This window comes from Dasypus novemcinctus, chromosome 4 (genome assembly GCF_030445035.2).
Source record: "Dasypus novemcinctus isolate mDasNov1 chromosome 4, mDasNov1.1.hap2, whole genome shotgun sequence".
NCBI lineage: Eukaryota > Metazoa > Chordata > Mammalia > Cingulata > Dasypodidae > Dasypus > Dasypus novemcinctus.
In genome coordinates this window covers 157,186,971-157,202,306 of record NC_080676.1, presented here as the reverse complement: position 1 = coordinate 157,202,306, position 15,336 = coordinate 157,186,971, and the positions used below count along the sequence as shown (strand labels likewise).

General features: G+C 50.6%; 1 long non-coding RNA gene across 1 annotated transcript; it reads right to left on the bottom strand.

Moving 5' to 3' along the window:
- Positions 1-3,240: 3,240 nt before the first annotated feature.
- On the bottom strand, positions 3,241-9,844 carry LOC111759428 (uncharacterized). Its single transcript, XR_002793414.2, has 2 exons — positions 9,682-9,844; positions 3,241-4,630 (listed from the first exon to the last, which is right to left on the bottom strand). It is a non-coding gene; the product is annotated as an uncharacterized lncRNA (long non-coding RNA).
- Positions 9,845-15,336: the final 5,492 nt, after the last annotated feature.

Genomic DNA, 15,336 nt, shown 5'->3' with positions numbered 1-15,336 from the left:
ATTATGGGCAATAGGCAACAGATAAGTAGCAAGACAGGCCAGGGCTGACAGATACCAAAAGTTGTGACAGAGAAGGGCCCAAGGGGGGAAGTTTTGCAAACTGCTTAACAGACTGTTAGCAATAGCTTCAGAAATTTAAGGTAGCGAGATGAGGCACTTGAAGGGCCAGAATCTCATCATGTAGGCTCCATAAATCTATACTAATATTTTCATGATCCAAAACCTTTGTAAATGGAGATGACAGCAGTCCAATTCCATTTTGTATCATTGAATAAAATGGGGGTAACACAAACAAAAGCATATTGAGGATGACACTGTAGGTGCATTTGTTATTGTGGAGCATCAGGTTGGTTACACAAGGAGATTACAGTTTCCTCTAAAGTATTTAGGTTTTGTTCCAATTTGTTTCTGGTCCTAGAGGGCCAAGAAAGTGTTTTGTGCTAAAGAATTGACCAAATGTGCAGTTTGAATACTTTGAGAAAGTGCAAGTCCAGCAGTAACAGATGATACGATAACTGTTATAAGTGTAACAATGCCAGCCACAGTTAAACCTAGAGCTTGAGGGCACTGGGGGACTAACTGATGTTGGATAATTTGCAGCACTCTCTGGTGTCACTATACCAGGGGATATTTAAGCGTGCAGGAGCATAGCAAAAGTAGGCTGATAAACTGTCGAAAGATTATCATCCCAATTAGCAGCGGTAACATAGCTCGTTAAATTACAATGGATAGTGAATGGATGGAACCAAGGTAAATGTGGGGGCAAGAGAGGAGTTTCACGAGAGTGCACGAGGATGAATATAAAACATGTAATATTACACCAAAAACATACAGGGGACGACAGACTAATAATGTAAACCATAATGTAAAGCATAGGATAACTAAAAAATTTAGAAAACTGTATATCCTAAAGTATGGACCACATTGTAAGCACAGATGTCACCTTGTTTGAAAGCTATTGTTTCGGAGTCTGTACATCAGTTTCAGTAAATATGATATGAATAAGTTAAAAGATTATCAATGTGGAAGGGAAAAGGTTTTATGGTGGATGTGTGGGAGTACTGTATATTGTATATATGAATTACTGTGATCTAAGACTCTTGTGAAGAGAAGCTCAATAATTAGGAAAAAAAGAAAAGAAAAAGACAGGGTGTAGAAATTTTTCCAAATCAAAATGTACTCTAGATCTAACCTTTAAACTCATCACTATATTCCATTTTACTAGTAAGGGAACCTGACATTATATTGGGATTCACTTTACAGGAAGTTTTGGATCACAGAGTGGTTCAACAATGACGGCGGAGGAATACTGGTATGGGATGTTATTGACAGGCTATATATGGTTGACAGGGAGTTATACAGGGCATTTGTCCAGGGTGCATGGTAATGTTTAGATATATTCATAGCGGAAACAATTAAAAACAACAGCTGGGGGGGTACTGGGTTCCTGGCCGGGGGTGCTCTGTCGTGGTCCCTAGGGGACCACGGTAAGAACCAGGAAGGAATGAGGGTCCAACAGTGAGCTCCTGATACTAATGACTATGCTTGTGAGCCTATATGCCTGCAATAAGAACAAGGCCTAGAGCAGCATTGTGCCTGGGAGTTTCCTCCTGACAGCCTTCATGTTACTCAAATGTGGCCAATCTCGAAGCCAAACTCAGCATGTAGATGCAGTGCATTCCCCCCAGCATGGGACATGACACCCGGGGATGAGCCTCCCTGGCACCGAGGGATCACTACCAAATACCAGCTGAAGATGCAACTAGAAAATGACCTTGAATTAAAGGTTCAATGCGGATCAGCAGAATATCCCTGTCTACATATAATAACATGGCTTTAAAACGCTGTTTGACCTAATGTAAGGGGGAAATGGAAAGGAGAAATTAGTTTATATGGCTACAAGTCTCTAAAAAAGAGTCTGGAGGTTGTCAGAAGGATTGCCCTTATGCACACCTGAGCAGAGTATCAGAGACAGATAAAGTAGATACAACCCCAGGTATTGGTTCTTTTGAGAGATAAAGAGACCCGAGGGTACTATGGTCATGGCAGAAGGGGTTCACTGCCATGTCAGATGGCCCTTCTTTGGAGCTGGTGTTTCTGCATGATGGAACCGGACTCAGATGGGATCTCTTTTCACAAGACTTTCATGATACTCTACTGGAATTGTAGTTGGTGTTGGGGTTTAAGATATATTTAGGGGATTTGAATCTCTGGACTGACAATATGATAGCCAGGCCCTGAGCCTCAACAGACTTCAGCTCCTACACTCTGATTTATTGGACTTACCCCACTCAGCTAACATGGAGTTGAAGAAGGTCAACCACCACACCATGGAGCCTAGAGTGCCTACAACTGAAAGCAGGAGGATTGCATCCAGTATCCATGTGGAATCTAAGCCCCCACTTGACATAGATGTGCAATGAACACAACCAATCCAATGTCCACAGAGAAAATGTGGCATTGGTGTGGGAAGGGTGGCCATGGTGGCTGCTGGGTGCGGGGAATGGGAGGAAGAGATGAGATGGGGAGGCATTTTCGGGACTTGGAATTGTCCTGGGTGGTGCTTCACGGACAACTACAGGACATTGTAGATCCCCCCAGGGCCCACTGGATGGAACATGGGAGAGTGTGGGCTATGATGTGGACCATTGACTATGGGGTGCAGCGATGCCCAGAGATGTACTTACCAGGCACAATGGATGTGTCATGATGACGGGAGAGAGTGTTGCTGTGGGGGGAATGGGGGGTGGGGGCGGTGGGGTTGAATGGGACCTCATGTTTTTGAATGTAATATTTTTTTAAAAAATGAATTAAATTAAAAAATTTTTAAAAAATTACAATGCAAACAGTGCACATAAAAATAGCCTTCCATAGATGGCACAACAAAAAGAAACACAGATTCCCATGCTGCTGACAACAACAGAAGTGGACAAAGAACACACAGCAGATAGACACAGAGAACAGACAACTGGGGCAGGAGGTGAGAAGGGGAGAGAAATAAAATAAATAAATAAAAAGAAAGTCAATAGAAAACTACTACTACTCAATCCAGGTAGGACTACTAAAGGCCAAGATCCTCTAAGAATGAAGGTTTGGGTCACCCTTCTAAGCAAACAACTATGTCAGTTTATCAGTTGAGATGCTTGCAGAGATAAAGGGAATACAGAATGGGTAGGGGGAAAAGATTGTTATAAATACTACCTGCAACCATGGTACTACTTTCAGAAATGAAGAGTGGAATTGTTATGAATATTACCTCCTTATTTTGTCAAGAATACATTCATGTGTACATATGTATCTATGTGTATAAATGACTTTTTTCTTCAACCGAAAAAAATAATAATAATAACCTTCCACTTTTGTAATGCTAACAGTTCCTGCTTCAATAGCATAAGGGCAGGGCATGCAAGCCCGAAGTCCATAGGCAGACACAAGCTGCAAGTTCCCAGTTCCAGGATTCGTCAAGTTAATATCATGCATGGCAGCTACCAACTGCCAAAGGTCTCGTTGGAGTACTCTTCTGGGCTGGTGAAGACGTTGCCGACAAAACCTCCTGCAGGCTTAAGATGGACACGCAGATGCGTACGATCAAGGCGCTGTGCCCAGGTATGCGGTACCTTCTGGCGTCCAATACTTTCATGCATATGAGCAGGCACACAAGCACGTTGGCGCCATGGGGAAACCCGTGAAATTCTAGGTTTGTATCATCGGCACATAGCGGATAGGGGGCCGTAAGTGGGAGCAAGAGGCGTGTCAGCAGAGAAGCCCCATCTACCGATAGTCCGAATATCTTTGTCCAAGTCCCAGGGGCTGGAAACAGTGCCCACCATACCAGCAGCAAAGGTGGCTTGATGTTCCTGCTGTGTACGCAGGCAGCCACGAGCGTCACGAGGAGAGAAGCACGTAGGCGCAGCTGCGGGGAAGCCTGAAAAGTTAAACAGATCGGCTACTTGTGTGGAAATACGACCACCAAAAAAGCCGCCCATCCCGGCGGTGTCGTTCACATACACCGGGACAGAATGCAGCACAGGAGGAGCAGGAAGATAAGTCCCATGGTCCTACAAGGGTGCGAAGATAGGCAGCAGGAGCAGGAGAAGAACGGCACATCTGCGACAGGGGCTTGCCATCGTTGGCACAAGGCAACCTGATGGAAGCGTGGCGCACAGGTCGCTTTGGCACCCACAGCGGCTGACTTGCCTCTTCTAGAAAAACACAACGATAACCTCTACCCCACATTAACCCAGGATCTGGTCCTTTCCATTGTCCCACAGCAAGGTCTTTCCAATATACTGGTGGAGCTGGACCACACTTACTCGGGCCTTGAAAACGTCTTTCTGCTGCTGCGGAGCCATCTGTAGCACGGTTAAGGAAAGTCAAAGTCAGTAACGTGGCCGCAAGACTGCGATGGGGCGCAGTCAGCCCCCAGGGCTCCTCTCCCCCCTGCTGCTTAGTTAGGCACGTTTTCAACGTACCATTGGCCCGTTGGACAAGGGCCTGTCCCTGGGGTTTGTGTGGAAGGCCAGTGATATGAGCATTTACCAGGTCCTGGAAAAATGCTGGAAGGCGGGCGTTGGAGTATCAAAGTGCATTGTCGGTCTTGAGAGTTGTGGGCTGACCAAGGGCTGCAAAGCTGAGAGGCAGTGATTAATAACGCGGCGGCCACTTTCACCTGTTTGCGCATGGCAAAATGTCGTTAGAGTAAGCCTCTATACACACATGGACCCAGCGCAAGCGGCCAAAGGAGGGACAGTGGTGACATCCATTTGCCATAAATGGTTCGGACGCAGGCCACGAGGGTTTATGCCCTGATTAGGAACGGGAAGGTGCGGGATACCGTTGGGGCAGGCTGTAACTATAGAGCGCACCTGTTCCCATGTGAGGTGGAACAGACGATGGAGGCCCGAAGCATTTAGATGAACTTTGCCATGTAAATTACCTGCTTGTCTGAAAGGAAACGTTACTGCGGCTGCCAATTAATGAGCATGGGCATTGCCCTCCCTCAGAGGGCCGGGAAGACCGGGATGAGACCGGAGGCGCCCAAAATAACAAGCAGCAGCAGGTTTCACAGTGAGGGACTGTAGAGTATGAGATAAATGGAGAAAGTTCCTCTGACTCCACTGCCTTACAGCTGGCAACCGCGATCTGGGAAGCCACTCTAACACCATGATAACTCTCGGAGAAGAGGTTTAAATCACCCTGCGGAAAGGTACGGACAACAAGAGTGATCACAAAAAGCTCAACACGTTGTGCTGAGGTGTAAGGGGTTGGTGGAACAGTAGAGAAGGAGGGTGAATGGACAGCGGTGCAGCCGGAGGCAGATCCGTCAGTGAAGACTCTAAGTGCCTCAGGAATGGGGGCATGAGTAATTTTATGCTGAGTAATTTTAGGAAAGCACAAGGGAGTGGTTTTGAGAAATTGTATAAGCTACTGAGAGAGGTAGTGATTATCTATAACTCCTGGGTAATTGGCTAAAGCAACTTGCCAAGCAGAGGAGAAGGTCCAGAGTTGCATTTGCTGATCTGAGGTGGACAGAATGACCATCCAGTGGGGTTCTTGAGCTCAAAGCTGATGGAGATGGAATGGTCACATGGCTATCGACGAAGCTACCTCCTCTGAATGTGGAGGAATAGTTATAGAAGCAGAATGAGAGGCATGAATCTACTCAATAACCCGGGTTGACTGCCGTAAGATGGCTGTTGGTGAGAAGGGGGTAGGGCAAATCAGAAGTTCAGTAGGCTCAGTAGGGTTAATTCTAATTCACCGAGCGGAAGCCAGTGGTTGTTGCACAAGCTGTAAGGCTTGACGAGCCTTTGGGGTGAGGTGACGCGGTGAGGATGGGTCCGGATCACCACGGAGAATGTCAAAGAGAGGACTGAGCTCCCCAGTAGTGAAGCCCAAAGAGGAACGGATCCAATTTATATCTCCTAATAATTTTTGAAAATCATTTAAAGTACTGAGGGAGTCTATTCGTATTTGTGGGGTTTGCAGACGAATTGTGTGGGCCTCAATAAGGCGTCCTAAGTAAGAAAAGGCGGGCTATGTTGTATTTTTACTGGGGCTATGATAAGGCCTTGTGGTTAAAGGGCTTGCTGGACTGAATCAAACAGAACAAGGAGCTCCTCTTGTTCAGAGGAAGCGAGAAGAATGTCGTCCACATAATGCAATACGTAAGCGTGGGGAAATTGGTTCTGAACCGGAGCAAGAGCTCGCCCTACAAAATCCTGACCTGGGGGAGGCTATTGGCCGTACCCTGAAGAACATTCCTTTGGAATCACTGAAGGGACTCTTGAAAATTAAGACTAGGTACTGAAAAGTCAATCATGGCCAACCATTTGGGTGCAGGGGAATAGCAAAGAAGGCATTTTCAAGATCTAAAATGAGAAGCTGATAGGACACCGGGATAACTGTAGGGGAGAAAAGCCCTGGCTGAGGGCTTGTTGAGGCCTGCACAATTCGTCTGCAAACCCCACAAATACGAATAGACTCCCTCGGTACTTTAAATTATTTTCAAAAATTGTTGGGAGATATAAATTGGATCCGTTCCTCTTTGGGCTTCACTATTGGGGAGCTCAGTCCTCTCTTTGACATTCTCCGCAGTGATCCGGACCCATCCTCACTGCGTCACCTCACCCCAAAGGCTCGTCAAGCCTTACAGCTTGTGCAACAACCACTGGCTTCCGCTCGGTGAATTAGAATTAACCCTACTGAGCCTACTGAACTTCTGATTTGCCCTACCCCCTTCTCACCAACAGCCATCTTATGGCAGTCAACCCGGGTTATTGAGTAGATTCATGCCTCTCATTCTGCTTCTAAAACTATTCCTCCACATCCAGAGGAGGTGGTTTTGTCGATAGCCACAGGACCATTCCATCTCCATCAGCTTAGAGCTCAAGAATCCCATCAGATGGTCATTCCGTCCACCTCACAGTGTTGTGGGGGAGAGACGCTCCAGCGGCCCCTATGGAAAAGGTGAATATTCCAAGCCTTGTCATTTTGTATTTGGAGTTAAAGATACAGGAGAGACGATGCCCTGCTGATGTTGCTCAAGTCCTTTGGAAGGATGAAAATTTTGATTAAGCATCATTAGAGTGACAGCTGCTGAAGGGCTTGTTAGTAACAATCCCATACCCACCAGCACATCACGTCCCCACAGATCGACAGGAATAGAGGGTAAAATAAAAGGCTGAAACCATCCTTGTTGTCCTTCCCCATCTTCCCCTTTCAAAATTTGTGAACTGTGACAATGATAATGGGCAGTGCCAACACCTTGCAAATCCGCAGAGGTGGGGGTCAATGGCCAACCGTGATAGGCCAAGGCTTTGGGAGAAAATGGAAATATCAGCTCCTGTATCAATGAGGCCTTCAAATGTTTTTCTACTGACTTTGAGCATGAGCATAGGTCGCTCAGTTTTTATAACTTGGGTCCAATATGCAGTTTGCGAACCTTTTGGTATGACTCGGGGAGCAGCTCTAGGCAAGAAACGGAGAAGTTAAAAAGGCTTTCCTGACTCTATGGCAAGAATGCCATGAGCCAAAACAGGGAGACAGATGTCCTCGCAAAAGTTGCCAGAAATAGAAATGGGTAAAACTTGGAAGAGCAGTTGAACCTTTTGTGGGCAAATTGAGAATAAGGCCTACAAAGCAGGGAGGAATAGGCCCCCAAATACCAGTAGGAGTGGCTTGTGGCCCCATTTCAGGAGTTAATACCCACCAGGAGGTGGCACAGGGGTCCAGTCCTGTTTCATAGAGGGACGGTTGGGACTGGAGGAGGAATTTGAGCGAAAGGTGTTGGGACCTTCCTGGGACAATAGCTGAAATTGGGGGGTGTTTGGTACTACTCCCTGTGGGCGAAAAGCGGCTGTGGGGAGAATCACCCCCATTATTTGTCGGGGCCAGGGCTGGAGGGTTGCCATGGATTTTTTCTGCTAGAAGGCATTCTAAATTTGCATTCACTGGCCCAATGATTACCTCGTAGGCAGCAAAGACATGGACTCGTGGGCTCGTGTGGTTTGGAGGGGCCCAAAGACCAAGAGTCGTGCACTGCTCCAGTCCCTACATTATATGGCCGCTCATGCAGAAAATGACCAGTTCGATGACACTGAAAACAAATAGGTGCAGAGGAGGGTGCAAAGGCCTTCAAAAAAGCCACGCGCACACCCAGGTTGTCTGTTCTCTGTGTCTATTTGCTGCATCTTCTTTGTCCGCTTCTGTTGTCAGCGGCACGGGAATCTGTGTTTCTTTTTGTTGCATCATCTTGTTGTGTCAGCTCGCCGTGTGTGCGGCGCCATTCCTGGGCAGGCTGCACTTTCTTTCGTGCTGGGCTGCTCTCCCTACGGGGCGCGCTCCTTGCGCTTGGGGCTCCCCTACGTGGGGGACACCCCTGCGTGGCACGGCACTCCTTGAGCGCATCAGCACTGCATGTGGGCCAGCTGCACATGGGTCAAGGAGGCCCGGGATTTGAACCGTGGACCTCCCATGTGGTAGACAGACGCCCTAACCACTGGGCCAAGTCCGCCGCCCGGCCCACGGCTTTAAAGAGGTGAGCAACAAAATCTGCATAGGGTTCCTTTGGACCCTGTATAACTTTGGGTAATTCCAGAGTTCTTTCCCCTTGAGAGGGGAGCTGCCTCCACACGTGTAGAGCACAAGTGCTAATTTTCTGGTAAACGTACAGGCCATACAAGATTAGCTGCTCAATGGGGTCAAAGGCTCCAGTGCCAGTGGACACATCCATGGTAAATAACAGATTATGAGTATGATTTGACTCTGCTTGGGCACTACTTTCTTCAAACCAATTCCTCTTCCATAATGAATAGTTGTCCCCCATCAAGCAAGCTTTAGCCAAAACCATCCAATCTTTGGGACAAAGAGAACCTTGACCTACCGATTCCACCAAAGATAAAGTGAACGGGGCAGTGGGCCCATATGTGCCACAAGCAGATTTCAATTCTTTTAACAATTTAAAAGGAATGGGTTCATGCAGACGTACAAATTGGCCAGGATGGTTGGGAGCAGGGCGTTCTGTGTCAGGAAAAAGAGTAAATTCAGAAACATCCTCGCCCTGCATCCGGGCGGACAGGAGATCGGCCTATAAAGGAGACAGACCAGGAGGGACCCCAGCCTCAGGAGACTCTAGGGGAGGCGAGCCCACATTAGAGGGAAGGCACTGTTGACCGACAGGGGCGGATTTCTGCAACACTTGTTGATCCTCCAAAGACAACTGTGACAGCTGTCGTTGGATGGCAGCAGGGGAAGAGTCACAGTTGTCTTCCTCGCCCTTTCTATTACTACCTAGGTCTACTGGAGGAGCAGAAGGCTGCTTTAACAAAGATTCACAACCACATGCTGTGATGGCCAGTGAAGCCGAAAGAGGAACAGCAGCGCCTCTTTCACTTTCACGAACCGGATCTAGTGAATCACGGATTAAGGCCCACAAAGTAAAAGTATTTCCTGGAACCTTACTCGGGCCTTCGGCAGTGTAGTGGTCTCTCAAGCTCTGGCCCACCCTCCAGAAACCAAGGACCAGTCTGCTGAACAAAATCTAAAAACGGTTCGCACTGTTGGGTGGTGACCTTAGAACCTCGGTCAGACAATGGTGCCTGCAACACTGGAACATACAAATGGCGTTGAGAAGAAGCGCGATTCCCCATGTTTTACACCTGCTGCACGGCCCGGGCTTACCTCCAGCACCCACCTAATCTGGGCCGCCTCCAATGCACCGGTTTCCCTGTAGCCAACAACCTTCCGCGGGATAGGACCTCGTCACCTATTGCCTCCAGACTCCTTGAAATTCCCGCCTGCTCACGACCGGGGAGGTGCAGTCGCAGCCGAACAGGTTTGGTGCGGTGCTGGGGAGGGCGGGTGAGACAGTGAAGAAATGAAAGACACAAAATAGCAGGGCCAAGTGAACCATGAGGAGTTTACAGGAACTTGCAGCTACCTCAGGCACCCAGCTTGGTCATCTACTTTATTTTATACCTTAAGTGACATCAGCACATTCAGCAGTTCTGGCTGGAAGCTCTTGTTTCTAGGTCACTACCAACACAACAGTTACTCTTCTTTTCACTAGCCCTCTGATAAACACAGCATTCCTGGAATTCTTATCCCTACTGAGCCTATTTTGTTGCGCACATCGCCTTGCCCTGGGGCACCTCCTTCATCTACGGTCTTCCTGGGAATCTTGGAGCCTGCTTTGCAGGGAAGGGAGGGGAGCCCTGCGTGGCTCCTGCTCAGGATCAAGGGGCTGCAGACCCTAGTGGCAGAGTGGGTGGCAACTGGGCCCAGGTGGCCGGAGCCCGGGGGCCTGTGCAGGCTCAGCTGACACCAGGCAGCTCCCCGGGCAGGAGTCCAGCCCCTGCTGCCCTCCCCCACCCCGCCACTCCCCAACGCCCCCCGCTGCGTGCCTTTCCTTTTAATGTCGGTGGGCACCAGTGGGAACTAACGAGGTCACAGGCCCCCTGTTTGCTCGAGCACCCGCTGGCTGCGGTTGTGTTTCAGCTGGAATCCCCGGGAGACCTGCGTGGGCACTGGGCCTGGGTGCCAAGGGACTGTGTCTGGAAGGCGCTGCCTCCGCTTCCCGGGTCCAGCGGGGTGCCGGGACGCGGGGACAGGCTGGTCCTGGCGTCTGCGGGGAGCAGCTTCTCTGCTCTGGGGGCGCCTGCCCTGCAAGTGGGAATGCCCCACCACCTGCCGCCCCCCGGCTAGCAGAGGCCCCCGTGGGCAGCTGGGGGGCTCTTGAGGGGCCTCCCCCTCCCTGTGGGACTCAGCCGCTGCAGGCGGGCAGGGGGCACGTCTGTGCCCACAGCCACTGCGTCCTCAGATGCCTGGTGCCGGCTCCCCCAGGCAGTTGGCTTCCTTCTCGGGAGGCTGCTGGGCACCCACTGCTCCCAGGCCCCCATGGCCTGGCCCTCCAGATGCCATCTGAGCAGAGCGGGCTCGAGCTCAGCTGCCAACCTCATGTCATCCCCAGGGACAGCGGCACGCACAGGATTTCCTGCGGCAGGTGGATGCCAATCTTGCCATGGCTGGGGCGTCTTGGCGGTGCCTGTGTGCTCAGCCTGCCCTCCTGCGAGCATGCGGACCATCTCGAGCAATGCTCCTCGTTCCAAGAACAGGCTTGGAGGGCTCCGTGCCAGAATGCCTCCTAGAGGTGGGACACGAGGGTCCCTGGGACACAGCCCCAAGCCTCCCAGAGCCCACACTTAGGTGGGGGCAGCCACGAGCACAGGTGGCAATGCAAAGCAGTGAGCTCCTCAGTGGTGCATTGGTGCTGCCCCCAGCCTGGGGAGGCCGAGGGGATGCCCCAGGAGGGCAGCTAACAGGCTGTGCCCACCTGGGGGTGGGCACCTCACCAGGAGGAGGGGGGGGGCCTTCTCAGAGGAGGGATCTGGACTTGCAAACAAGGGCGAGATGGGCAGGCGAGTGCCGGTACAGGGGAGGGCAGGGAGAGTGGCAGGGGAGGGACGCGGGGAAGGGGACCATTCCCCATTTTTGAGTCCCACTACTCAAAATTCACATTTCCAAGGGGCCAGCTTGGGCCCATCCTGCTCCAGCTCCTCTTTGCTAAGGACCCGTGGCAAAGTGGAGTGGTGGTTTCCCAGAAGAAATGATCCGGGGTGCTACCAGCAGCAGGACTGGGGGAGTGGATGGGGTCCTTCCTGGTCATGGGGGTGGGGGCAGGGGACTTGCACCCGCAGACTGGGAGCACCTGGGAAGCTGGAGGAGGCAAAGGGAGGGCAGGCCAATGGCCGCAGGAGCGCAGGGAGTGGAGGAGGGCACGTCAGGGGAGATTTCGTGGCCTGCCTCTTCCCATCCCGGCTCTCCCTCCAGGGCAGTGGCGGTGGTCATTGGCATCTTCTACCGAGAATGAGCCACTTCACTACGGAGCTAGGGGATCCTCCCAGCTCTGTAAGGTGGGTGATCTCACCTCCTCTTGGAGGTGAGGAAACCAAGGCCTGGAGGACTCTGAATTCCTTGCCTGACCCAACATGGCCAGGTTGTGGGGGAGCCAGGGGTGAACCCGGGCTGTACGACTCCAAAACCCTTAACGATCCCCTCCCTGCGGATACTTTTGGTTGCTTCTATACTTTGCAGCCTCTATCTGTGCTATTTAACTGGTTTCAAAAATAAATCATGGGCAAGCGGATGTGGCTCAAGTGATTAGGCTCCCATCTACCATATGGGAGGTCTAGGGTTCGATGCCCAGGGGCTCCTGGTGAAGGCGAGCCGGCCCACGTGGAGTGCTAGCCCACATTGAGTGCTGGCCCAGGTGGAGTGCTGGCCCATGTGGAGTGCTGGCCCACGTGGAGTGCTGGCCTGCGCAGGAGCCCACAAGGTGAGCTGGCCAGAGTGGAGAGCTGGCCCACGTGGAGTGCTGGCCTGCGTGGCAAGCTGGCCCAAGCAGAGAGCTGGCACAGCAAGATGACACAACAAAAAGAGACACAGAGGAGAGACAATAAGAGACTCAGCAGACCAGGGAGCTGATGGCAGACATTAAGCGCCTCTCTCCCACTCTGGAAGGTCCCAGGATCAGTTCCTGGTGCCACCTAAAGAAAAGACAAGCAGACACAGAACACAGAGCAAATGGACACAGAGAGCAGACAACAGGGGAGGGGGGCGTGGAGAAGTAAATAAATAAATCTTTCAAAAATAAATAAACCCTGGGGAGGGGGTGTAGCTCAGTGGTTGAGCACCTGCTTCCCATATACAAGGGCCTGAGTTCATTCCCTGGTATCTCCTTTAAAAAAACAAAAACAAGAGAAGCGGATTTGGTTCAACTGATAGAGTGTCCGGCTACCAAATGGGAGGTCCAGGGTTCAAACCTAGGGCCTCGTTGACCCGTGTGGAGCTGGTCCATGTGCAGTGCTGATGCACACGAGGAGTGCCCTGCCACACAGGGGTGTCCCCCGCGTAGGGGAGCCCCACGCGCAAGGAGTGCACCCCGTAAGGAGAGGCACCCTGCCCTGCGTGAGAAAAGCACAGCCTGCCCAGGAGTGGCACCACACACCTGGAGAGCTGACACAGCAAGATGACGCAACAAAAAGAGATGCAGATTGCCAGTGCCGCTAACAAGAATTCGAGCAGATACAGAAGAACACACAGCGAATGGACAGAGAACAGACACCTTGGAGGGTGGAGGGAGAGACACAAATAAATAAATCTTAAAAAAAAAAAAAATCAGTGAACAAATGTTCCTGAGAAAGTACTCCTTACAGGGTGGGTCCAGCAGTGGGCCTGGGCAGTGTCTCAAAACCAGAGCTAGGACCTCTGCTTTGGGGTCACCTCCTCTGCCAAGGGGGCCCTGCTTGTCACCATGATGCCCCAAGGGCTGAGAGTGTTACCAGGACTGGATTCTCCCCTCTGCCAGGGTGGAGTAGGGAAATCAAGTGTGTGGACAAGCATCTTGCCTTCCTGCGGTGCCACAACAAAGTACCATAAACTGGGGGCCTTGAAACACCAGAAATTGACTCTCTCCCCATTACAGAGGCTGAAGTCTGAAATCAAGGCGTGGGTAGGCTTCTCTGAAAGTTCTTGGGAAAACCCTCCCTCGATGCCTCCTAACTCCTGGTAGCTCCTGGCCCTCCAATCTTGCGCGACCTCTTCACTGAATTGATTACATCTGCAAAGACCCCACTTCAAGGAAGGTCTGAGGTTCTAGAAAGACACGAATTTGGGAGGACACTGTTTGACCCTCCTCAGCAAATAAGACAGCTGTGTCAGATATTTTGCCAAGTGCTAAGAGATTCCCGAACCAGAATTATTCTCAGTCTATTTTAAAATTAGTATTACTTTTCGTTTTGCAAAAGCAATACATTCACAAAATTCAAAAATCGATAGAACAGAACAAGCTTGGGTTGAAAGGCTGGGCTCCCTCCGGCCGCACCTCTCCAGGGTCTTGCCCCAGATGTGCCCACTCCTGCTGGGTCTTGTGTATTAGTTCATGTAGAAAGCATCCTTTCCCAACTGTCCACACTCACCGTACAGCCTGTAAGCCACCTACTCAGGAAATTCAGCATGTGTAGAAAACGTTGCAGAATAATCTCTCTCCTGGCCACTTGAAGGAGCTTTAAAATCCTCTTCTGAAGATTGCCTCCTCCAAGGGAAAAACGTTAACTTCATCTTTTTTTTCTTCCAAAGGCTCAATTATAGATTATATTCCCCGAGGACAATGTAATTATTCTGGAATCAACCATAAAAATGCAGCCAGCCGGGATTCATGGGTCTGGCAAGTTACCAGCAACATCTCACTAGTTTCGGGCTCCTTTCCTTAAGAGGATTTATTCCCAAAGGAGGAGTGCTTCCGCCAGGCACACGACAAGGATTCCACTGAGCCAGAAGCTCAAACTGTCCCCTGGCCACTCTGTGCTCCCCGTGCCGGTGAGCCACAGACATGGGGTGATGGAGCACGTCTGTCATGGGAATTGGGGTGCTGCTACATAATGGGGGGCCCCAGGGAGCCTCGGGGTGCATCTGTGGCCTGTGATAAAACTGACATGGCATGCACAGAGGCTGCATGCAAAAGGCCAGGCTGGGAGTGTCCCATGGGATACAAGAGTGAAGACAATGACCTCGTTTGAAATCCTGAGCTCCTGCAGTACAGCTAGAACCAGCGGGCTCCCCCCAACTCCAGCACCAGCCGCGTGTCCTTGCACAGTGACCAGCTGTGCCTGCGTGAGCGCACATGTGTGAGCGCGTCCACCGCAGAGTGGCTAAATACATACTGTTGTGTTCGTCAGACAAATTAAAGCAAGATCTAACACCCCACTCTTGAAAACAATCTGTAACATAGGAAAATGCAACCGTTTTGTCCAAGGTAAAAAAAATAAATGAATAAAGCCTGTGGGATTCTTCACATTTTGAAATTGCCCCTGTCAAAATAAGACCCCACAAGGCCCTGTTTCCCCCTCGTTTGGAAGCCCTTTGTCCCCCTTGGGGACACTGAAGAATGCCCTCAGTGGAGGAGGACACAAGAGTTCATCCAGTGAGAGATTGTTCCTTTACTTTTTTTTTTTTCAAGATTTATTTTTTATTTATTTCTCCCTCTACCCTGTTCCCTCCGTTGTCTGCTCTCTGTGCCCATTCGCTGTGTGTTCTTCTGTGTCTGCTTGTGTTCTCATTAGGCAGCTCCAGGAACCGAGCCTGGGACCTTCCAGGGTGGGAGAGAGGTGATTACTCTCTTGCGCCACCTCAGCTCCCTGCTCTGCTACGTCTTCTTATTTTCTCTCCTCTGTGTCTCTTGTTGCATCATCTTGCTGCGCCAGCTCCTGGCATTGGCCAGCACTGCTGTGTGGCATTCCCATGCAGGGGGCACTCCTGCACAGGGTGGCATTCCAGCAG